Source organism: Theropithecus gelada, chromosome 8, assembly GCF_003255815.1.
Source record: "Theropithecus gelada isolate Dixy chromosome 8, Tgel_1.0, whole genome shotgun sequence".
Lineage (NCBI taxonomy): Eukaryota > Metazoa > Chordata > Mammalia > Primates > Cercopithecidae > Theropithecus > Theropithecus gelada.
Genome location: NC_037676.1, coordinates 58,121,935 through 58,146,844, shown reverse-complemented (window position 1 = coordinate 58,146,844; position 24,910 = coordinate 58,121,935). Strand labels below are relative to the sequence as shown.

Genomic DNA, 24,910 nt, shown 5'->3' with positions numbered 1-24,910 from the left:
CATCAGGAGCCGGTCAGAATCCCCGTGTAGTTGGCTGACCTGGTGGTGGGATTTGCCCAAGAACTGTGGGCATACACTGAGCCTGAATCCCTCCGCCTCAGTGACTAATACGGACAATGAGGACACTGCTCCCTACCCCACAAGGCCATAGTAAGGTTCAACCGAGCACCTGGCACCACTCAATCTGGGAGTGCTCTGGTCAGCATCACTTATGTGTGGTGATAGACAAATGCATTATTATTCCTTAACAATTGTTTCCAGATCTGTCTTCTTGATTCACTTGAACATGTATGTTGCTGCACATTTTGATTTGTCCTGTCGATGCAGAAGGCAATGATTCTTAATCCTGGTTGCACATTAGAACTTGTAAGAAAAATGCACATGTCCCGGCTCCATAGCCCAGACCAGTTTAATCAGAGTCTCTGGGAGTCAGGCCTGGGCATCAGTGTTTTTACATCTCCACAGGGGAACACACACATAGGCTTCTGCATGGTGATAAGTGCAATTAAGGAAATAAAAGCAGGTTAACAGGAGAGGGAGGAAGGGGGTGGTCTGTCTGAGAGGCCTGTGGGAGGCTGGCTTGCTCCCACTGAGGCCTTGTGGAAGGAAACAGCCACACAAAGGGTCCTGTCTGAGCCAGAGACAGACAGCAGAGTGTGGAGAGCTGTCTGAGTCGAGCAGCATCAGCGGTGGGAGATCTGCAAGCTGCTGCTGCCGCTACCACAGCCCAGACCACCCTGGTTCCTTCTCAATGCAGCCTTGCTTAGTCAGCTCTTCATTCAATTTTGTGCAGTTTGGTGCAATATCTCAGCTTCCTTCCAATAAAACCCCCATTTCTGTTTAAGCTAGCAAGAGGAGGTTTCCACAGAAACCCAAAGAACTTCTATGAATACAACACGTCATTACATTTAAATTAATCTTTTACACAGTCATGTTTGACAAACACAAAACTTCACATCAGGAGATTTGGGAATATCTATTCCAGCCTCTGCCACTGAATATCTCAAGCATATTCCTTAACTTTTTCTGGGTCAAACAAAATATCTATCCCTTTTAACTCTAATTCTATGAATCTCTGATTCTGGGATCCTTCTTGAACATATTATAAAATAGACACTGGAAGAGTAAGTGCCTAAAAGGCAAGGCCCTGGCTCCATGTGAAGGGAGGACACCCAGTAGAAGCTTATTTAGGGAACTTTCTTCTTTTCTTCTTTCTAGCCCCTGTCACAGTTCATTAGCACTATCCTCCCCTCCCCCACTCTCTCCACTCCACAAGTTGGACGAAATGCTGTTAGTGTATCCAGAATATAAACACTTTTAAACAGCAGTTTTTGGTGGTTCATACCTACAACTCCAGCACTGTGAGAGGCTGAGGCAGGAGGACCAGTTTAGCCCAAAAGTTCAAAATCAGCCTGGGCAACATAGCAAGACCCTGTCTCTACAAAAAATAAAAATTAGCTAGGTGTGGTGGTGTATGCCTGTAGTCCCAGCTACTTGGAAGGCTGAGGCAGGACAATCACTTGAGCCTAGGGGTTCAAGGCTGCAGTGAGCTACAATCATACCACTGTACTCCAGCCTGGGTGACAGCGCAAGATCCCATCTTTCGTTCTCTCTCTCTTTTTTTCTTTTTTTTTTTTTTTTTGAGACAGAGTCTCACTCTATCACCCAGGCTGGAGTGCAGTAGTGTGATCTCGGCTCACTGCAGCCTCTGTCTCCTGGGATCAGGTGATTCTTGTGCCTCGGCCTCCTGAGTAGTTGGGATTACTGGCATGCACCACGGCGCCTGGTTAATTGTTGTATTTTTAGTAGAGATGGGATTTCACCATGTTGGCCTGGGTGGTCTTGAACTCCTGGCCTCAAATAATCCACCTGCCTCAGCCTCCCAAAGTGCTGGGATTACAGGTGTAAGCCATTGTGCCCAGCCCCATCTGTTTTTTTTGTTTTTTTTTTTTTTTGAGACGGAGTCTCACTCTGTGGCCCAGGCTGGAGTGCAGTGGCGCGATCTCGGCTCACTGCAAGCTCCGCCTCCCGGGTTCATGACATTCTCCTGCCTCAGCCACCCGAGTAGCTGGGACTACAGGCGCCCGCCACCTCGCCCCCATCTGTTTTTTAAAAAGAGAAAAAATATAGCAGTCTCAAAATAATAACTCTCCCTGACCTCACTCATCACCCAAAATTAACAAAAATCTGATGTTTTATTTTTCTGTGTGACACACACAGCCTAAGGTGCCATTGCAGTATTAGGCATGGGGTAAAGAGCAATGCTGCCCTTCCCACACGCATTTCCAGGATGGAGCCAGAGAGAGGTCAGCCTGGGCTCCACTCCCAGGGGAGGAGGGAGAGGCACTGTGGAATTCAGGACATGGTGAGGGATTTATATCTTCCTTCGCGTCTGGCACTCGGGAATCATCGTCAAACACAGGCTGGCCATCTAAAACAGTTGTCGTATTGTAGCCCACATCGCTGTCCTCGGTGTAGGTACATGTTTTCACTGCTTTTGTGAACCATATTCACACGCACCCTTCCAGAGCAGTATTATGTATGGAAATCTTTCAAAATCACCCAAAGTAACCTGACAGAGTCCAGAAGAAACTGAAGGTTTAGCCTTAGAAGCACTATTTTTAAGTTAGAAAACAGGACCGTTTAACAGTAGACAATAGGAAACAGCCTCATCAGATGCGGTTTACTGATGTTACAAGCATAACATTGAACACAGTCATTATTTTCCCTCAATATTCACTTTCCCCTCAAAAAACAAAATAAGTGTTTCTGTAAAACCAATAAAATACTACCATTTTTAAGCCAATGATCAACTCAATAAAATTTTTTTCTGAAGATTTAAACATGAAACTATCACGAGATAATTTACCATAAAGGGGAATTATCAAATTGACTTACTCAAAGTTCTATATTTACTGAACTTAAGATAGCTGTAATTTTTATACCATTATTTTATATGCTTTTAAAACAATGGCTACCCTTTAAAATATTAAGATGCCATTAATTGTGAGTTTAGAGGTATTAAAATAGAAAACATACTCATGTCATATCTTAGAGCTTATGGTGTATAGTAAGTACATGCTTATTGAATATCCATTCCTTTTTTTCAGAAATCATAATCTTTGTTCTCTCTTATCCTCGATGTCTCTCTCTCTCTTTCTCTCTTCCTCTCTTCTTCTCTCTCTCTCTCTCTCCTTCTCTTTCTCTCTCTCTGTGGCAGCACTGCTTCATATGTTTTATATGTAAGGAGAATTTACTTTTTTTTTTTTTCATTATTTTTTGAGATGGAGTCTTGCTCTTGTCGCTCAGGCTGGAGTGCAATGGCACAATCTCAGCTCACTGCAACCTCCGCCTCCCGGGTTCAAGAGATCCTCCTGCCTCAGCCTCTGGAGTAGCTGGGATTACAGGCATTTGCCACGATGCCCAGCTAATTTTTTGTATTTGTAGTAGAGACAGGGTTTCACCATGTTGACCAGGCTAGTCTCAAACACCTGACCTCAGGTGATCCACCCGCCTCAGCTTCCCAAAGTGTTGGGATTACAGGTGTGAGCCAGGTCCAAGATCATAAAATTTAAAGATCCAGGACCTCAAATACTTCTTCTTTGTTTGGTTCTGGTTTCAAGAAGTATTTGTTTTTTTAAAAAACTGAGTTTAATAAAATACATTTTAAAAAACTATAGTTAATGTAAATAAACCTGGATAGCAGAGGCTTAATGGTATCTGGAATTGCAGTGTGTATGTTCACAAAACATCAGGCAAAGAACCTTATGAGTTGCAATACGGAAGGCAGGCAGCATCCATTCTAGAATGCCAGAGAGATTGGACAGTTGCAACACACTGATGGAAACTGAAATAAAAGAGATTTTCAAAAGGAAGGACAGATAATAGATAAGGCTTTAACACAGAGTACAAGCAGCGTCATCAGCCCATGGTTAATACAATAAGTATTATAAAATGTAACTTTTTAATCTAACAAAACCATTTGTACTCTCCCAGTCTAATTGGCAATTATTAAATTAACCTAATTCAAAGCAGGTGAACCCCCAGGCACACAAACCGATGGCTAAGAGGCAATTTCAAGTTGAGTTGTCCCTGAATCCCATCCGAAACACATCATTAGCACTGCTCACCTTTTCTACATTTGTTTGAAACTTGGCTCCACTGTTACAAACAAAATGAACAGGATAGGTGGGAGTGAAGAGAATAGCAACTTCCTTGGCCTTTCTTATTTTACCAGTTAGGTAAATCTACTGGATGTTGTAGTGAAACAGTGTTTTCTCATGTCTGGAAGGGGAAGGTGAGGGAGGCTGATGGAAAAGAGGTAGGAGGAACATAATCACCAACTATGGCCATTCTGTTATCTGGGTTCCCAACAAAATTCCTGAAAATGGAGACCTCAGGAAAGGTTCCAGAGATTGGGCTGATCCTAGAAGGCATGCGGCCGGCCGGCAGGGCTGTGACCTACCCGGGCCCCTAGTCCCAGCAGCTGACCTGGCTTGATTACTGCACAGTGCCTCTCTGAGCTCTGAAGGAACTCTACACAGCTCATATGAGCAAATAAGAGCCTTCTCCTTTTCTCTTCTTCCACTCTCACCTTAGGGGAGCATTTGCACCCTAAAGCATGGGGGCCGCCTCAGTATATTTCATGTCAAATACGTAAAGTGCTTACAGGGAGCAGCAGGGCTGGCCGCCTTAGAACACAGTGTCTCCCTTCCCCTTAGATTAGTGCCTGAGTCCTCAACCTCTTCTCCACCCTGTGGCTGACCTCCAGACCCTCCTGGACCTCACCGGCCATCCTAAAAACCCTCTGACCTGGCCTGCCTTTCTCTTATATCCCATGCCATTCATAGTCCCTCTTCTTTCTCTCTCTGTCATACGTGCACGCGCGCGCACACACACACACACACACACACACCCCCGCCAACAACCCTCCACCTCGTCATTCTCCATGCTGCATGCTAGTCCACTTATCTTTCCAAAAGCAGTCATGATTTTATCTCTCCCCTGTTTCCTTGCTCGTTGCTCATCTGATAGAGCTTAGCAAGTCACTCCTCCACAATAACCTGTCTTCCTGGTTTCATAAGCTGCTCATTTCTTCTCATACTCTCTCCTGGCCACAAGGAAGCCTAGTACTCCAAGGCCCTTCATACCTTCTGGTGCCCTTGCACCTGCTTGCTTCCCAGAATAACCCACCCCATAAGCAGCCTCCTTCATGTTTCAAGTCACCCATTTCACAGACCACATCCTCTGTAAAAACTGTGCTGAATCCCCAGACAAAACTACACGTCCCTTCTTCCACGTCTGTGCTTATTTCAGGTAGAGCACTTGTCTCATGTCCTATTCCACTCAGTACCTTCAGCACCCAGGACACTGCCAAGCCCATTACAGGCGTTTACACTTTGCTAAATCATTTCATTAATAAAATAATTTATGTGCAATTATTTCTCCTCCACCACTGGTACCTTTAAAGTAGTTGAAATTCGGCAAGCACAACTTTAATCATTTTATTCCAGCTGGTGTTTTCTAGATTTGCCAGTTCCAAGAATGACCAGAGTACCTGTTAAAAATACAGATTCTTGCGCCCTGCAGCAGGCAGCCCCTGAATGACACTTTACATGGGGGCTGTGGGCATTTGCATTTGTAGCAAACAATATAGGTAATTCTTATACTCACTTGACTTAGGGTACACTTTTGTCCCCTACTAAAATCTGAATACCTTTGGAAAGAAAGCAACATAGCAAACTTTAAAACTATTTAAATTTCAATGCGAATTATTTGGTAAAACTTTTTTGCTAAAAGATTTTAACAGAGGGGCTGGGGGAAAGGAAACAGTCATGGGATATATCCAGTTTTGATTTTTGCAAAATGTTTTTTTAATATGAGGCCATTTTATATTCAACCCCTTTGTAATCAAAATACTTACCTAGTAAAATGGTTTCAACAGGCTGACTTCCCACTAACTCTGTTACATCATTTGTCATTTTTAATAAGTAGCATCATCAATTCTTCTAGTGGTTAAATATTGATAATATAAAATATAGATTTAATTATGAAATTTCATTATCATATAAAAGTAAAGTCAAGGAGAATAAACTTTTTACATAAAGGCCATTTTAAGAGAAATTATAATATTTGTAGTCCATTAAAAAAGATATATTTTTAATCAGGAAATATAACATTGTAACTGTGCTTATGTGTATTTCTTTTTTTCTTATAATGAAAGAATTTCTTTTCTTTTCTATTTTTTTTTTTTCTTTTGGATGGAGTCTCACTCTGTCACCCAGGCTGGAATGCAGTGGCGTAATCTCGGCTCACTGCAACCTCTGTCTCCCAGGTTCAAGCGATTCTCCTGCCTCAGTCTCCTGAGTTGCTGGGATTACAGGCGTGTGCCACCATGCCCAGCTAATTTTTTGTATTTTTAGTAGTGACGGGGTTTCGCCATGTTGGCCAGGCTGGTCTCAAACTCCTGACCTTAGGTGATCCGCTTGCCTCGACCTCCCAAAGTGCTGGGATTACAGGCAGAAGCCACCATGCCCAGCCAAGAATTTCTTATTTGGGTTAAAATTTCCAAAACTACTTAGGTGCAGGCGTGATATGGTCTAACCGTAGTGTTAGATTTTATATAAAGGTTGTGACTAGGAGTATTCAAGCCTGATTTCTTTCCTTGACTGGCTTTCATTGCAAAATAACCACTTCATTGGGAAAAACATTTTGTTTCATTATGCCTAGCAACACATCCTAAGAGATACATTGCAAAAGGGGCACACAGAAATCTGTTACACAATGAAATATTCTTTAGTCAAATTCCGTTGAAGTACATTTATTTTTACCATCATTTCTTTTCTTGTAGCAGTCTATCTGGTGTTTAAATGATTATGATTATCTCGAAGGTAGCTTGCCCCAGTTACACTGTGCTCTAAGTTGTGCCTCTCTCCTTCCATTTGAGCAAGGGAACACTAGATGGGAGAAAGCGGGGAGAGGGCTAGAAGGGATGTGGTAGAACACACCACGATGATCTTGAGCTCACTCAGAATCAAACTTCCACATCTCCATTTGGACGCCCACCACACCCCGTCAATAAGACCTGTCCATATCACAACACACTCGCAACCCACTCTTCTCCCATCTTCTCCATCTCAGTAAAGGGCACCAGGTGCTGAAGTTTAAAACCAAGAAGTCGCCCTTGATTCCTCTGTTTCTCAATCTTCAAATCAAATTCATCAGGAAGGCCTTTCCACAGACATGCAAAACCTATCCCCAACTCATGTCGCTTTGACTCCCTGCCACAGTCTCCAGGGCAGGTGCCCCACAGCTCACAGGACTGCCCTCAGGGTTACCAGATAAAATACAGGACACCCTAGTACACTGGAATTTCACATACGTATAAATACTTCCCCAATTCAGACTTCTTTCCACCAAGTAGTGAATGCACATTTCCGCCTGCTGCCCCTACGAGTTCAGGGTCACCAGGAGAGTAATCTCAGTCTGTACAAAAGAGATGGTTGATGCAATTACTTGAGTGTTTCATTGTATTTTAACCTTGTAATTTTTAAAATTTAGTAAAAAGCCAGTCGGGTGCAGTGGCTTATGCCCATAATCCCAACACTTTAGGAGGCCGAGGTGGGCGGATCACTTGAGGTCAGGAGTTTGAGACCAGCCTGACAAGCATGGTGAAACCTTGTCTCTACTAAAAAAATAAAATTATATATATATATATATGTTAGCTGGACATGGTGGTGGGCGCCTGTAGTCCCAGCTACTCAGTCGACTGAGGCAGGAGAATCACTTGAACCTGGGAAGCAGAGGTTGCAGTGAGCTGAGATTGTGCCACTGCACTCCAGTCTGGGTGTCAGAGCGAGACTCTGTCTCAAAAAAAAAAAAAAAGTCAGTAAAAAGCCAAAAAAACAAGGTGTTGATACAAACACTACAAAAAGCAGAGATGCCACAAACCTAATTCAACTGCAACAAGACAAAAATCACAAGGCAGGCTGAAAGCAGGGACTCTTTAGCTATAAGCAAAACAATTTTTGACTTAAGCTTATAGCGTTATTGGGAAGAAAATACATAAAATTAAAGAACAAAAATGAAACCTGAACATATCTTGAAAATTATGTCAGGCCGGATGTGGTGGCTCACGCCTGTAATTCCTGCACTTTGGGAGGCTGAGGCGGGCGGATCACGAGGTCAGGAGATCGAGATCATCCTGACTAACACGGTGAAACCCCATCTCCACTAAAAATACAAAAAAAATAATTAGCCGGGCGCGGTGGTGGGAGCGTAGTCCCAGCTACTCAGGAGGCTGAGGCTGGAGAATGGCGTGAACCCGGGAAGCAGAGCTTGCAGTGAGCCGAGATCGCACCACTGCACTCCAGCCTGGGCGACAGAGTGAGACTCCGCCTCAAAAAAAAAAAAAAAAAGAAAAAGAAAATTATGTCTGACAACCCCAAAATTCATATGGAACCAAAAGAGAGCACAAATAGCCAAAGCAATCCTGTCCAGAAGGAGCAAAGCTGGAGGCATCATATTACTTGACTTCGAATTATTCTGCAAGGATATAGTCACCAAAACAGCATGGCACTGGCATAAAAATAGATACACAGATCAATGGGACAGAATAGAGAACCCAGAAATAAAGCCAGAAATCTACAGCCAACTGATCTTTGACAAAGTCAACAAAAACATACACTGGGAAAAGGATATCCTTTTCAATAAATGGTGCCAATAAGGGAGGAGACCACCCCTCATATCATCTTATGCCCAATTTCTGCCTCCAAAGAAAGAAGAAGTAAAAACTAAAGGCAGAAATGAAATCCACAGGCAGACAGCCCGGCGCTGCACCCTGGGCCTGGTAGTTAAAGATTGACCCCGACCTAATCAGTTATGTTATCTATAGATTACAGACATTGTATAGAAATGCACTGTGAAGGCCTGGCGCGGTGGCTCAAGCCTGTAATCCCAGCACTTTGAGAGGCCGAGATGGGCAGATCACGAGGTCAGGAGGTCGAGACCACCCTGGCTAACATGGTGAAACCCCGTCTCTACTAAAAAATACAAAAAACTAGCTGGGCGTGGTGGCAGGTGCCCGTAGTCCCAGCTAGTCGGGAGGCTGAGGCAGGAGAATGGCAGGAACCTGGGAGGTGGAGCTTGCAGTGAGCTGAGATCCGGCCACTGCACTCCAGCCTGGGCGACACAGCGAGACTCATCTCAGAAAAAAAAAAAAAAAAAAGAAAGAAATGCATTGTGAAAATCCCTATCTTGTTTTGTTCCAATCTAATTACTGGTGCATTCAGCCCCCAACTCATGTACCCACTGCTTGCTCAATCAATCACAACCCTCTCACACGCACCGCCTTAGAGTTGTGAGCCCTTAAAAGGGACAGGAATTTCTCACTCGGGGAGCTTGGCTCTTGAGACAGAAGTCTTGCCGATGCCCCTGGCCGAATAAACCCCTTCCTTCTTTAACTCGGTGTTTGAGGAGTTTTGTCTGCCTCCCATCCTGCTACACTACAAAAACTGGTTGCCATATGCAGAAGAATGAAACTGGACTCCATATCTCTTACCATATACAAAAATCAACTCAAGATGAATTAAAGACTTAAATGTATGACCTGAAAGCATAAAAATACTAGAAGAAAATCTAGGGAGAACACTTCCGGACATTGGTCTAGGCAAAAAATTCATGACTAAGACCTCGAAAGCACAGGCAACAAAAACAAAAGTTGACAAATGAGATTTACTTAAACTAAAAAGCTTTGCACATCTAAAGAAATACTCAACAGGAATGAACAGACAACCTGTAGAATGGGAGAAAATATTTGCAAACTATGCATTCAACAGAGGACTAACAGGCAGAATTTACAAGGAACTCAAACAACTCAAAAAAAAAAAAGCAAACACAAACACACACACAAACAACCCCATTAAAAAGTGAGTAAAGAACAAGAATACATGTTTTTCAAAAAAATACATACAAATAGCCAGCAAGCATATGAAAAAAATCCTCAACGTCACACATTGTCCATGTGTGTAGATTATTTAGCTCCCACTTATAAGTGAGAACATGCAGTATTTGACTTTATAAATTGTTTCACTTAAGATAATACTGCATGTTCTCACTTATAAGTGGGAGCTAAATAATCGCACACATGGACACAAAATGTGGAACGACAGGCAATGGAGATTTTGAAGGGTAAGAGGATGGGAAAGGTGTAAGAGAGAAATTACTTAGTGGGTACAATGTGTGCTACTCAGATGATGGTTACACTAAAGGCCCAGACTTCACCACTGTGTAATATATCCATGTAACAAAACTGCACCTGTACCTTTTAATATTGTATAAGTAAAAAAGAAAGAAAATTATGTCTAAAAAGGAATGTGCAATTATAAATGGTTTAAACAGCCTGGGTGTGGTGGCTTAGGCCTGGAATCCCAACACTTTGGGAGGCTGAGGTGGGCAGATCACTTGAGATCAGGAGTTCGAGACCATCCTGGTCAACATGGTGAAACCCTGACTCTACTAAAAATACAAAAATTAGCAGGGCATGGTGGGGGGGAGGGGGGCACCTGTAATCCCAGCTACTTGGGAGGCCAAGGCAGGAGAATCACTTGAACCTGGGAGGTGGAGGTTGCAGTGAGTCGAGATTGTACCACTGCACTCCAGCTTGGGTGAAACAGTGAGACTCCGTCTCAAATAAATAAATAAATAAATAAATAAATAAATAGTTTAAACAGCTTAGCTGTCTGGGAATTGATGCCCTTATCACCTTTAATTCTATCTTTAGCTTTCAAGCTTAGGAGGAAAAAATGGGCTGCCTGCAAATCATCCATGGCATGGCTAACGAGCAGTGTGACCAGGTCCTCAAGCAGCATATGCTAATCCCTCCCAGGATTTTATAATCCTCTTTATTCATTAGAACTGCTGGAGTTTCTAAAGAAGTAAAACTTGAAGTTTTGGTTTCAACCCTTACGATCTGCTAAGGTAATAAACTGTTTGCAACAGTATTAAATATTTAATTTAAATATGCATTTTTAAAATATGCATTTTTTAAAAGTTGTGTTTATTTATTTTAACTACTTACTTATTTATGTGAAACAGGGTCTCACTCTGTCACCCAGGCTGGAGTGCAGTGGCCGTATCACAGCTCACTGCAGCCTCAACCTCCCAGGTCCAAGCAATCCTCCCACCTCAGCCTCCCTAGTAGCTGGGAGCACAGGTGTGCACCACCAAACCCTGTTAATTTTTTTATTTTTGTAGAAACAGGGTCTCCCTATGTTGCCTAGGCTGGTCTTCAATTCCTGGGCTCAAGCAGTCCTTCCACCTGGGCCTCCCAAAGTGCTGGGATTACAGGCGTGAACCACTATGCCCAACCAATTTTGATTTTCCACCAAAAAAAAGGCACCTACAATGAAAGATAAAGATCCTAACTGTGCTGACATCAGTTCTGATAGATGTATGTGCCCACGTAATCACCTTCCAAAACCAGACACAGAGTTTCCTTGCCACCTCGCAGGCCCACTGTGCTCCTTTCTAAGGCATCCCCTCTCATGACCACTGTTCCTGAACTTCACAGAAATGAAGTGCATATTCTCATCTGTTTGACTTATTTTATTGAAAATAATGTTTATCAAAGAACACATTATAGGTGAAAAAAAAGTTTTTGAGATTCAATCAGTGTTTAATATATCAGTGTCTCATTTTTTGGTTGAGTAGTATCCCATTTTATGAATATATCAAAATGTTTTGAACCACTCTTCTGATAATGGACATCTGAGATATTTCCAGAGTTGTATAATATTATGAATAAAGCTGCCATATATAGAACTGTACATGTCTTTTCGTGGACCTATGTTTTTCTTTCTTTTGGATTAATACCTAGAAGTGGAATTCCTTGGTCATGAGGCAGGTGTATGTGGATTTTCTAAGAAATGACCAAAAGGTTTCCTGCAAGTGGCTATACCTGTTTATACTCATCTTCCTGATCCTTGCCAGCATTTGGTCAGTCTGTTTTGTAAGGGATGGCAATGGTTCACTGAGCAAGCATTCATGATCCAGGAAGAGGAAAAATCAATAGGACAGGGTTATTAAGGACAGGACTCTCAGCTTACAGGAGAGCTGTTCCTTCTTCCTCCATCTGGAGGCTGACACCTCAGCTCAACTGTTGTTTAAATGGGGTTCATTTCATTTATTTTCTCTGTCTCTCTCCTCTCTCTCTCTCTTTTTTTTCTCTTTTTTTTTTTTTTTGGTAGAGACTGGGTCTTGCTATGTTGCCCAAGTTGATCTCAAATTCTTGACCTCAGCCAGGCGCGGTGGCTCACGCCTGTAATCCCAGTACTTTGGGAGGCCGAGACAGGTGGATTACCTGAGGTGAGGAGTTCAAGACTAGCCTGGGCAACATGGTGAAACTCCGTCTCTACTAAAAACACAAAAATTAGCCAGGCGTGGTGTAGGCGCGTGTAATCTCAGCTACTTGGGAGGCTGAGGCAGGTGAATCACTTGAACCCAGGAGGTGGAGGCTGCAGTGAACCGAGATCACACCATTGGACTCCAGTCTGGGCGACACATTGAAACTCTGTCAAAAAACAAAACAAAACAAAACAAAACAAAAAAACAAATTCTTGGCCTCAAGCAGTCCTCCCACCTCAACCTCCCAAAGTACTGGTATTACAGGCATGAGCCACTGTGCCTGGCCCACTTATTTTCTTTTTTATCAAAGCATTTTCATGTACTCTTTCACAACTAACCCCTATTAAATCCTGATAAGAAATTCTAACAGATGGCAAAAGATGACTCAGAAATGGAATAATTTGCCCAGAGTTTACAGGGCGACCTCACCATCCCAGCCCTCTAACTAAACAGGTGCTGCATATCTGCACATATCAGATGAACTACTCTACGGAAAAAGAAAGAAAAAGAACACCATCGAACCACTGAAAGCTGCGAGTTATGTAGAACCATGCTGCACTTGGTGGTTTCCAACTACATGCCCCTTTCTCACCATGGGCTTCTTTCCACAAGTCAGGGTGAATGGGCGAGCTCTGGGACTGCCAGAGGTGTGCCCCAGGAACAGAGGAGTGGGCTCTTTGCATGGGAGACGCTCCAGGCCTGAACGGGAAGTCCCTGGAGCAAGGGAAGCTCCATGCACTCACATGATGCATATGACACAGGAAAGGCAATGGGGTTTTGGTGAGTGAGGCTCTCCCAACAGATGGCAGAGGAGTGAGGCTCTCCCTGCTCCCCTGCCCACCCCATAGGCCTCTTAAGTGTTTGGGGGTGACTAGGAAAAGAAAGGACTCCAACCCTGGGAAACTATCTATCCTCTAAACTGGGACCTTTGTAGTTTCCTTTTCTCAAGATGAGCTTGCGGTAGCTTTTCTAGCTGGGTAGCTAGCAATTCTGGACACATCTCAGCACTCCAGGACATCTGACATTCAGGTGGGAACTGACTGGATACTAACAGGGCCACCTTAATTCACTGATCACCATGTTTTCTTTTTTCTTTCTTTCTCTCTCTCTCTCTCTTTCTTTCTTTCTTTCTTAGATGTAGTTTCGCTCTTATTGCCCAGGCTGGAGTGCAATGGCACGACCTCGGCTCACTGCAACCTCCACCTCCCAGGTTCAAGTAATTCTCCTGCTCAGCTTCCAGAGTAGCTGGAATTACAGGTGCCTGCCACCATGCCTGGCTAATTTTTTGTATTTTTAGTAGAGATGTGGTTTCACCATGTTGGCCAGGCTGGCCTTGAACTCCTGACCTCAGGTGGTCCACCTGCCTCAGCCTCCCAAAGTGCAGGGATTTCAGGCATGAGCCACCACACCCAGCCAGATCACCATGTTTTCTAAAATAGCCCAAAGACTCCCACATAGCTGAATCTAGTAAAATGATTCTCATCCTTGGTACACAAGCAGAATCACCCGGGGAACTCTAAAAAATACTGATGCCTGGGTCCTCTACCATTCCCATTTCATTGGTTAGGGAACAGCTTGGGCATGAGGAGGTTTAAATGCTCCCCACTGATTCTAATAGTAGCCAGGGTTGAGAACCACTGGTGACATCCCACACTACAACCTTACCTGCTTTTGAGAAAGGGTAAAATGCACAGTCCAACAAGGCAGGGAACCTTGTCAAACCCTGAGCTCCACCTTAGAATTGAAATCATAGCAATGGAAACCATCTATGTTTCTTTATCTTTTTTTTTTTTTTTTTTTTTTTTTTTTTGAGACGGAGTCTCCCTCTGTTACAAGGCTGGAGAGCAGTGGCGCGATCTTGGCTCACTGCAAACTCCACTTCCCAGGCTCAAGCAATTCTCCTGCCTCAGCCTCCCGAGTAGCTGGGATTATACGCTGAGTCACCGTGCCTGGCCATGTCTTTATCTTTTATAGGTGCAGATCTGCAGGGTAACACATACAGAAATTATCTTGTGATTATCTTGTGTGGCATAACAATTCCAGCCCTATTAAAGAGTGGGGACTGGAATTTATCCACTGCCAATCTTTTGCTCAGAAAAAAGGGTGAGCTGTGATTGACAAATAGAACCCAGGATTGTAAATACATTTGCTGGTGTTCAGTAAAGTTTAGTAAAGTTGAATTTCATATCATATTTCATATCATATTCTAAGAAATTTATTTTCATTCCATCAACCCGACAGTCAAATAATTGAGTTACTTACTCTTGAATTTGGTTACACTATAGCCATAAAGAAAATGGTAGTATTTACAAAGTATTAGCTTCAGGGTATATTTTATTTAAAAAATTGTTCAGTGTACTTATTTCAGATTTATCTGTAAAAGTCCTGCTATTATTTTCTTTTTTTTTTATTTCAGGAGTCATTCTACCTCATTGTTTATCAACTTCAGAGAACAAATTTTTTACAAGTGATAAAGTAATTCTACTTTATGTTTGAAACTCCAAGCTCTATATAAATGATAAAACACTTTTCTTTTTTTAGACACTGTCTTACTCTGTTGTAATGGCACAATCACAGCCCAATGCAGCTGCGACCTCTGAGGCTCAAGCAGATCCTCCCATCTCAGTCTCCCAAGTAGCTAGCTGGGACTATGGGGCATGCCGGCATGCCTGACTAATTTCTTTTTATTTTCTGTAAAGATAGGGTCTCTATGTTGCCCAGGCTAGTGTCAAACTCCTGGGCTCAAGTAATCCTCCTATCTTGGCCTCCCATAGTGCTGGGATTACAGATGTGAGCTATCATGCCCAGCCTGGATAAAACACTTTAAATTCTACATTTAGAATAATAGCCAGGTTAATCATACATAGGTAACAAGTTACTTTCAAAAGGAAGGTCTCAATAAACCTAAATTATTCAAATTAGATTATCAACATAGAAACAGAAAGAGCTTACAGTGAAAACTGTCCTTCCGGGAAATGAGTTATCCCTGATGTTAAAGGGAAAACTTAGGAAAGCAGCAAACTTTCAACCTATTCAGCTCATGAAAAATTGCTAATCAAAAGCACTCAAGTAATTTATTAGTCTCTTGTTGAAGTTTATTTCGTCTTTGTCTACTTTCCCTCACAGGGCATGATACAGAAGCCTTAATATTTTCATTGTTCCCTACTGGAATCTCTGTTCTTTTGAATACTTTAAATAAACACCTCAAAGAAGAGCTGCTCACAATGAAGACAACTTCCCATTCAAGAAAGTACCAGGCCCGGTGCAGTGGCTCACGCCTGTAATCCCAGCACTTTGGGAGGCCGAGGCGGGCGAATCACTTGAGGTCAGGAGTTCGAGACCAGCCTGGCCAACATAGTGAAACCCCATCTCTACCAAAAATATAAAAATTAGCTGGGCGTAGGCCGGGCGCAGTGGCTCACACTTGTAATCCCAGCACTCTGGGAGGTTGAAGCGAGCGGATCACGAAGTCAGGAGTTCGAGACCAGCCTGGCCAATATGGTGAAACACTGTCTCTACTAAAAAATACAAAATTAGCCAGGTGTGGTGGCACGTGCCTGTAGTCCCAGCTACTCAGGCGGCTGAGGCAGGAGAATTGCTGGAACCCAGGAGGTAGAGGTTGCAGTGAGCGGAGATCGCACCACTGCACTCCAGCCTGGGTGACAGAGAGAGAGGCTCCGTTTCAGAAAAAAAGCCTCATTCTAGATGAGAATGGGCATTGTTGATCATGGTGTCCAAAAATAGTTAATGTGGCTAAACTGAGACAGGTTATGCTTCCATCACAGTATGCATATTGCAGTGGTGACAATGAGACCTGTAACATTTTGCCATGCTTATGAGTAAAACATGTAGGAGAAAAATGTTGACTTTTCAGTATTAGAAACAAAATAACATTTAAGTAATAAGGAATTTTCAGTTCTTGTCTCATAGGACTACTTTTTTTTTTTTTCCGTATGTTATATATTGACTGAAACATTGTAATGTGGTGCATGACTGTGTTTTGGATCAGGTGTCAAAATACAAGTGTACTTTGTACAATTCAACTTCTAGAAAAAAAAATAGCTGGGCGTTGTGGAGCACACCTGTAATTCCAGCTACTTGGGAGGCTGAGGCAGGAGAATTCCTTGAATCTGGAGGGCGGAAGTTGCAGTGAGCCGAGATCCGAGATCACGCCACTGCACTCCAGCCTGGGCTACAGAGCAAAACTCCGTCTCAAAAAAAAGAAAGAAAGAAAGAAAGAAAGTACACTGTTATGGCCAGGTGCGATGGCTCATGCCTATCATCCCAGCACTTTGGGAGGCCAAAGTGGGCGGATCACCTGAGGTCGGGAGTTCCAGACCAGCCTGACCAACATGGAGAAACCCTGTCTCTACTAAAAATACAAAATTAGCCAAGCGTGGTGCCGCATGCCTGCAATCCCAGCTACTCATGAGGCTGAGGTGAGAGAATTGCTTGAACCTGGGAGGCGGAGCTTGCGGTGAGCCAAGATCGTGCCATTGCAGTCCAGTCTGGGCAACAAGAGCGAAACTCTTCTCAAAAAAAAGAAAAAGAAAAAAAAAGAAAGTACACTGTTAGGTTTTTTAGAATGATAATACATCATTACTGACTCACTTGGCTTCGGCAACCAGATCCTTTCCTGTGTTTGTGCAGTCATGACTCCATTGCTGTCCTGAGGTAGTATATTAACCCAAATCACAGTCCAAATGTCATTTTTGCTTTAGGTTCTTCTCTATTTATCTTTGATTGAGCCAGGAAATGCAACTTGATAATGACTCAGCACAAGCTATTCAGCTGGGAGCCGGTTTCTAGCCACATCCAGCTCTGCGTTGGAAAGGTCTGAAGTGGTCAGCCTAGGATAGAGCAGTGCTGCTGTAGCTCCCAGGTAGGGTTTCCTTAAGTGTACGCCCCATGCTCTTTCTGAATCAGCACTGAAAATATTCATTCAGGACCTCCCCCAGCCCTACCCGACCCCAGAGAGCGGGAGCAATACATTCCTCTGCCTGGCGCCAGGCCCTAGGCTGCCAGGTTTTGGGGATACTACTAAGTCCAGGGAAACCACCAGAAGTAGTTCCAGGGAGGTCACAGGTGTGCAAAAGAAGAATCCCATGCATGAGTCCAAGAAGTCGTCCAAGGCCTGGCCTTGAGATTAAACAGTTCAATCAAACAGTTCCTTTCATATTAAAGTCAATGTAAAAACACCTCCACTTAACACTGACTTCATCAGACAAGAGAAAACTGGGGTTTTGCTTAAAGGATCATCTGACAGCCTCAGTAATGAAACGAGGTGGGGGAATTCGATCAGTTTTCCTGTTTTAAAGGACGAGGTGAAGTCTTATCCATTTTGTAACTGCTATTCTAATCAGAGAATATTCAGAAGTGGAAATATCTATTTATAAAGTATTATGGGGGGAGGGAGAGGAAAAAAAAGTATTAGGAACATCATATGAGACACACAGCCATGAAGGGCCCAAGTGCTGACTGAGCAAAAGCACTGGCAGTATGGCTTCCATCACTTCCCAATAAACTAGTTTTGCTCAGGCATCATAGAGGCACTGCTGCAAATGCCACCAAGAAACCAGAACAGGAAAGGGGCTCTGTGGCTCACTCAATCCACATCTTCTTTGCCAATTATCCTCCTTTTTGTTGTTAGTAAACTCTCAACTAGAACCTTAACAACTTTTCAATGTCCAAGGTTTTGTAGCAGCATTTTAAGGTAAAGAGTTAGGAGAATATAAGATTTCCAAGAGCTACTCTCCTTAATGTGGGAAAAAACGCAAGTGTTTAGCAAAAGAAAAGTATGAGATACATACTGAAGAAAAGGTTTAATCCAAACATAATTAAATCTTAGATATAAAATAAATTGGTAGCTTTGCTTTGGCAAAAGAAGAAAATTAAGCTGGGCACAATGGCTCACACTTATAATCCCAATAGTTTTGGAGGCCAAGACTGGAGGACTATTTGAGGCCACGAGTTCGAGACTATCCTGGGCAACATAGTAAGACCCTATCTCCACCAAAAAAAAAAAAAATTAGCTGAGCATGGTGATGTGACTCTGAAGTCTTAGCTACTCGGGAGGCTAAGGCAAGAGGATCACTTGAGCCAAGGAGTTCAAGGCTGCAGTGACCAATGATCACATCACTGTACTTCAGCCTGGGCAACATAATGAAATCCTATCTCTAAAAAAAAATTAAAAATAAAAAGGAGGAAAATTATTTTTCCCCCAACAAATACTGACACTTATAATAGATATAAACTAAGTTGTCAGCTGAAGTTAATGCAGAAAAGCTCAACTGGCTTGACACTCATCATGCTTTAAACTTGATGTAATGTTTACATATTCATTGCAATTCCAATGAATTTTTTTTCTTCTTCATTGTTCCAAGCTATGGTTACAGTAAAAACTGCACCAAGTTGGCAGAACCGGGGCCTCTCTTGTTTTGGCCGTGCTGACTGGTTTTCAGTGTCTGAGTTCTTGTCTTCCTCAAGTCAAAGTGGCGGCACATTAGATTCCTGGAGCAGGAGAGTTAAGCTTGAGCCAAACATCCTGGGTCCAAGTTCCAGCTCCACCTCGTACAGGGACATGACACTGGCAAGGTAATTAATCTTTACTTATCTGCAGAAAAGCGATGATAAGGCTGTGCACGGTGGCTCATGCCTGTAATCCTAGCACTTTGGGAGGCCGAGGCAGGTGGATTGCCTGAGCTCAGGCATCCGAGACCAGCCTGGGCAACGCGGTGAAACCCCATCTCTACTAAAATACAAAAAAATTAGCCGAGTATGGTGGCATGCACCTGTAATCCCAGCTACTTGGGAAGCTGAGACAGGAGAATTGCTTGAACCCGGGAGGCAGAGGTTGCAGTGAGCTGAGATCATGCCCACTGCACTCCAGCCTGGGTAACAGTGTGAGACCCTGTCTCAAAAAAAAAAAAAGAAAGAAAGAAAAGAAAAGGGATGATAACTGTACCAATTTCACACAGTTGTTATGAGGATTGGCTGAATACGATCTTGAGGAGTGTTTAGAAGAATGAATGACATACCGTGTATACTCAATAAATGTTCCCTGCATTATATTTATTACATATTTCCCAGAAGTGATCTTATTCCTGTGTTTACATTTAAGTTAATGTATAAAGTCTGCTTGATAAACTAAAATCAAGGACATTATGTTCCACATATTATAATTGTGAGTTTTTAGAAATAACCTTTCAAAGTTAAATAAAACAAACACATCAGTTTAGGAGTCAGGCTGACTTGGGTTCCATTTACTTAGTAGTTAGGTAAGTATAATATTTATTATCCCTAAGCATCTGTTTCCTTATCAATAACAAGAATATCAATATTACACCTTTTAAGGAATTGACTACCTAACAGAAGACAAATATTTAATAAAGGATTGCTATTTTTACTATATTTTCTGTGAAAGGTAATTATTGCCTGTAAAGTAAAACAAGTAGTAATTGTTCCGGCATTATTGTAAAACTCTTCCAACTAAGAAAGAAACTTAGCTGAGCGCAGTGTTTCATGCCTGTAATCCCAACATTTTGGGCAATATATGGAGACCTCATCCTTAAAAAAAAATTTAAAAATTAGCCCGGCACAGTGGTGTAACACCGGTGGTCCTAGTTACTCAGGAGGCTGAGGCAGGAGGATCACCTGAGCCCAGAAGGTCAGAGGCTACAGTGATCCGTGATTGTGCCACTGCACTCCAGGCAACAGAACAAGAAACTGTCTATTTTAAAAAAGGAAATCATTAAAACCAGTTTCCTGGAATTTATTATAGAGATAGAAATAGATTAGTGACTGCCTAGAACAAGGGCAAGAGAGTAGTGAGGGCTAAAGGGTACAGAATTTCTTTTCGTATATTAAAAATGTTCTAAAATTGATTGTGGTGATGATTGCACAACTCTGTGAACATACTAAAATCACTGGATTGTATACTTTGAGTGAATTATACAATACGTGAATTAAATCTCCATAAAGCTATTATTCGGCTCGGTGTGATGGCTCACACCTATAATCTCAACACTTTGGGAGGCCAAGGCAGGTGGATCACTTGAGTCCAGGAGTTCAAGACCAGCCTGGGCAACATGGCAAGACTTTGTCTCTACTAAAAATACAAAAATTAGCTAGGCATGGTTGCACGTGCCTGTGGTCTCAGCTACCTGGGAGGCTGAGATGGGAGGATTGCTTGAACACGGAAGGCAAAGGCTGCAGTGAGCCGAGATTGTGCTACTGCACTCCAGGCTGGGTGACAGAGTGAGAGTCTGTCTCAAAACAAAATTAAAAGTAAAAATAAAGTTGTTATTATAAAACACAATAAAATGATCACATACGGTATGAATCTATTTATATGACATTACAGAAAACACAAAACTATGGGGACAAACAACAGGTCAGCAGTTGCCAGGCATTGGGGTGGGGTTGGCACAAGAAAGGTTTTTTTTAGGGGGGTGACAGAACTTTTCTGTATTCTTATTATGAAAATAATTCAATGAATCCACACACGTATTAAAATTCATAGAGCTGTACAGCAAAATTTTACAGTTGATTTTTTAAAAAGTTTTATTAAAATCTATTTTCATTTTAATTTTTTCCAAAGAAAAAAATTGCTTACTAATCTTTAAAAGATTTTATTGTTGTTGTTGTCACTGTTTGTGAGACAGGGTCTCACTGTCACCCAGGCTGGAGAGCAGTGGCGCGATCTCGACTCACTGCCGCCTCCACCCCTCAGGCTCAAGCAATCCTCCCAACTCAGCCTCCTAAGTAGCTGGGAATACAGGTCCGTGCCACCACTCTTGGCTAATTTTTTAAATTTCCTATAGAGATGAGGTCTCACTATGTTGCCTAGGATGGTCTCAAACTTCTGCACTCAAGTGATCTTCCTGCCTTGGCCTCCCAAAGTGCTAGGATTACCGGTGTGAGCAACTGCGCCTGACCTTAAAAGTTATTCTGATGGCTAAGAGTGCTTATATCCCTTTACTAAAGATTTTGAAATATTTTAGATACATATGAAGTAGTAAGTTTTCCGTTAAAATAGAGGAAAAATTGAGGTAGAAAAGGCAAATTTGATCAGTAAGACAGAACTGGTATTAGACTCTGGGGGTCTTGTGCAGTCAACTCCTCGAAACCACCATGTGCAAAGTCGGAGGTGTGCTCAGCGTCAGAATGCTTCTTCCTGATCTCCTGATCTCAAGTCTTGGTAAAACTTTCAGAAGCATGTAGCTTATTATGGGGAGGAGGAGGGGAGTACCTTTTAATGTACAACAGAGAAAGGTTTACTGTTCTTAATCTAAACTCTGAATTTTCATTTATATGGCATGATAGGAGTCACATGAATCAAAGTTCTAATGTACTATTGCTTGATTTTCAGCTCGTTATCAGGAGAAAGTAGGTCAAGATTGTAATGTGATCAATCAGAAGATACCTGTGGACAGTGAACCTGCATAAAGTCGGTGTTCGGGTGAGTAACATGGTTCTCCAACCAGCTCACTCCATTGCAGTTATTTCCTCATCATTTACATGAAGGTTAGGCCGGGCATCGTAGCTCATGCCTGTAATCCCAGCACTTTGGGAGGCCAAGGCGGGAGGATCACCTAAGGTCAGGAGATTGAGACCATCCTGGCCAACATGGCGAAACCCCGTCTCTACTAAAAATATAAAAATTAGCTGGGCGTGATGGCGGGCACCTGTAGTCCCAGCAACTCAGGAGGCTGAGGTAGGGAGAATCGCTTGAACCTGGAAGGCAGAGGTTGCGGTGAGCCGAGATCACGCCACTGCACTCCAACCTGGGTGACAGAGAGAGACTCTGTATCTAAATAAATAAATAAATAAACGAAGGTGAGGAGCTTGCAGGGAATGCCTCTCTTACTAAATTAGGCATGGTTTTTATTCTTTGTTTCTTTTTTTTTTTTAAATTATTATACTTTAATTTCTAAGATACATGTGCAGAACATGCAGGTTTGTTACATAGGTATACACGAGCCATGGTGGTTTCCTGCACCTACCATCCCGTCATCTATATTAGGTATTTCTCCTAATGCCATCTCTCCTCTAGGCCGCCCGCTCCCTGACAGGCCCCGGTGTGTGACGTTCTCCTCCCTGTGTCCATGTGTTCTCATTGTTCAGCTCCCACTTATGAGTGAGAATATGTGGTGTTTGGTTTTCTGTTCTTATGTTAGTTTGCTGAGAATGATGGTTTCCAGCTTCATCCATGTCCCTGCTATTCTGTTTCTTTATTTATAAACTTGCTTTTGTTTCTTTGATGTTGTTGTTTCTTTTTCAGAGATGAGAGTCTTGCTCTGTTACCCAGGCTGGAGTGCAGTGGCATAATCATAGCTCACTGCAGCCTCCAACTCCTGGACTCGAGGGACCTCTTGCTTCAGCCTCCAGAGCAGCTAGGATGACAGGGGCATGCCACCACATCTAGCTAAAACTTTTTTTTTTTTTTTTGCTTTACCCCTCACGAGATGCTTAAGGATGATCTAATGATAAGAGAAAAGGTGTTCTCTTTGCTGTTTGTCATAACATCTTCAGAAGAATGAAAGTGCACCTGGTATGTACACCAAATTTCCACTTCCCCACACGACTGGTGATGATGCATGAGTGAATCGACTGAAACAGGCCAGGGGTACCATGAGTGGGGAGTGGGCAGGGATCCTCCAAAATCAAGAAAAGGCTCAGGGTAGTACAGTTTAATCCAAAACAACAGCCAAAACTGGGGAGAAAATTAGACTCTTCAAGGAACTCCCAGGTACATTACCCCATTTAATCCTTGAAACAACTGGATGAGATACCAAACAAAAATCTGTTATTACTGTTTTATGTATTAGAAAAATGAGGCCTGAAGAGCTTAAGGAACTTCATCTAATGTCCCAAGACTGGTATTTGACAAAGCATTGACTAGAAGGCAATTCCTTAAAAAAAAAAAGAAAAGAAAAGAAAAGAAAAGAAAAAATTGTAGAGATGAGGTCTCACTATGATGCCCATGCTGGTCTTGAATTCCTGGCCTCAAGTGATCCTCCTGCCTTGGCCTCCCTCAGTGCTGAGACTACAGGTGTGAGCCACCACACCTAGCCCAGAAACCAATTCCTGACTCTCAGTTTGTGACTATGACATCATGCTGCTCCTCAGACACCCCAAAGTTCACAACCTGGAATATTTTTCATTAGCTACTACAGTGTTACTAATCCATACCTATATTCTTCACCAAGATTAGTAAGGAATTCAGTCAAGTTACTTCCCCATCTCTTCCTACTTTATTTCCAACTGAGGGACTCACTTCTTCACTTGGAAACTGCTCTGCTCTGGCCAGTCTCTTTGGTCCAATATTCTCTCCATTCCCAAGATTCACTCTTTGTTCAAATCCTCTGTAGTATCCAGCCGTTGCTAACAGAGACAGTTAAAATGCAGAGATGCCAAGCATCAGGAACTGTGGCTGGAGGAAATTAAACTAGAGGTTTTGGGGCTGGCTGCAGTGGTTCACGTCTGTAATCCCAGCACTTTGGGAGGCTGAAGCAGGTGGGAAGATCACTTGAGCCCAGGAGTTCAAGACCAGCCTGGACAACACAGTGAGATCCCTATCTATACAAAAAATTTTAGGCTTGGCACTGTGGCTCATGCCTGTAATCCCAGCACTTTGGGAGACTGAAGCACGTGGGTGGATCACTTGAGCACAGGAGATTGAAACCAGCCTGGGCAACATGGCAAAACCCCATCTCGACAAGAAATACAAAAATTAGCCAGGCAGGCCAGGCGTGGTGGCTCATGCCTGTAATCCCAGAATTTTGGGAGGCTGAGGCAGGTGGATCACCTGAGATTAGGAGTTTGACACCAGCCTGGCCAACATGGTGAAACCCTGTCTCTACTAAAAATACAAAAAAATTAGCTGGGTATGGTGGCAGGCACCTGTAATCCTAGCTACTCAGGAGGCTGAAGCAGGAGAATCGCTGGAACCCACAAGGCAGAGGTTGCATTGAGCCAAGATAGCACCAATGCACTCCAGCCTGGGCAACAGAGTGAGACTCCGTCAAAAAAAAAAAAAAAATTAGCCAGGTGTAGTGGCACATGCCTGTAGTCCCTGCTACTTGGCAAGCTAAGCTGGGAGGATCACTGGAGCCCAGGAGGTTGAGGCTGCAGTGAGCCAAGATTGAGCCACTGCACTTCAGTTTGGGTGACAGAGCGACCACTGTCTCAAAAAAAAAAAAAAAAAAAATTAAAAAAGTTAATCTGGCACAGTGGCATGTACCTGTAGTCCCAGCTACTCAGGAGGCTGAGGTGGGAGGATCACTTAAGCCCAGGAGGTGGAGGCTGCAGGAGCCATGACCATGCCACTGCACTCCAGTCTCCGCAACAGAGCAAGACCCTGTCTAAAATAATAAAAAGTAAAAAATAAAATAAAAATAATCTGGGGGGTATCGGGGATGCAGACAGGCAAACTACAGGCTCAGCATGTTCTCCTGGGGTATGGTTATTCCCTGCATGGCCCAGACTTCACTTGTGACTTTTTCAC

The 24,910-nt window shown here is 42.9% G+C and overlaps 1 protein-coding gene and 1 non-coding gene across 3 annotated transcripts in view; one reads left to right on the top strand and one right to left on the bottom strand.

Moving 5' to 3' along the window:
• LYN (LYN proto-oncogene, Src family tyrosine kinase) overlaps positions 1-24,910 on the bottom strand; it is a 137,614-nt gene that overhangs the window by 97,892 nt on the left and 14,812 nt on the right. The gene's annotated exons all lie outside the window — the stretch shown is intronic.
• On the top strand, positions 16,095-16,227 carry LOC112630870. Its single transcript, XR_003120998.1, has one exon. It is a non-coding gene; the product is annotated as a small nucleolar RNA SNORA1 (small nucleolar RNA).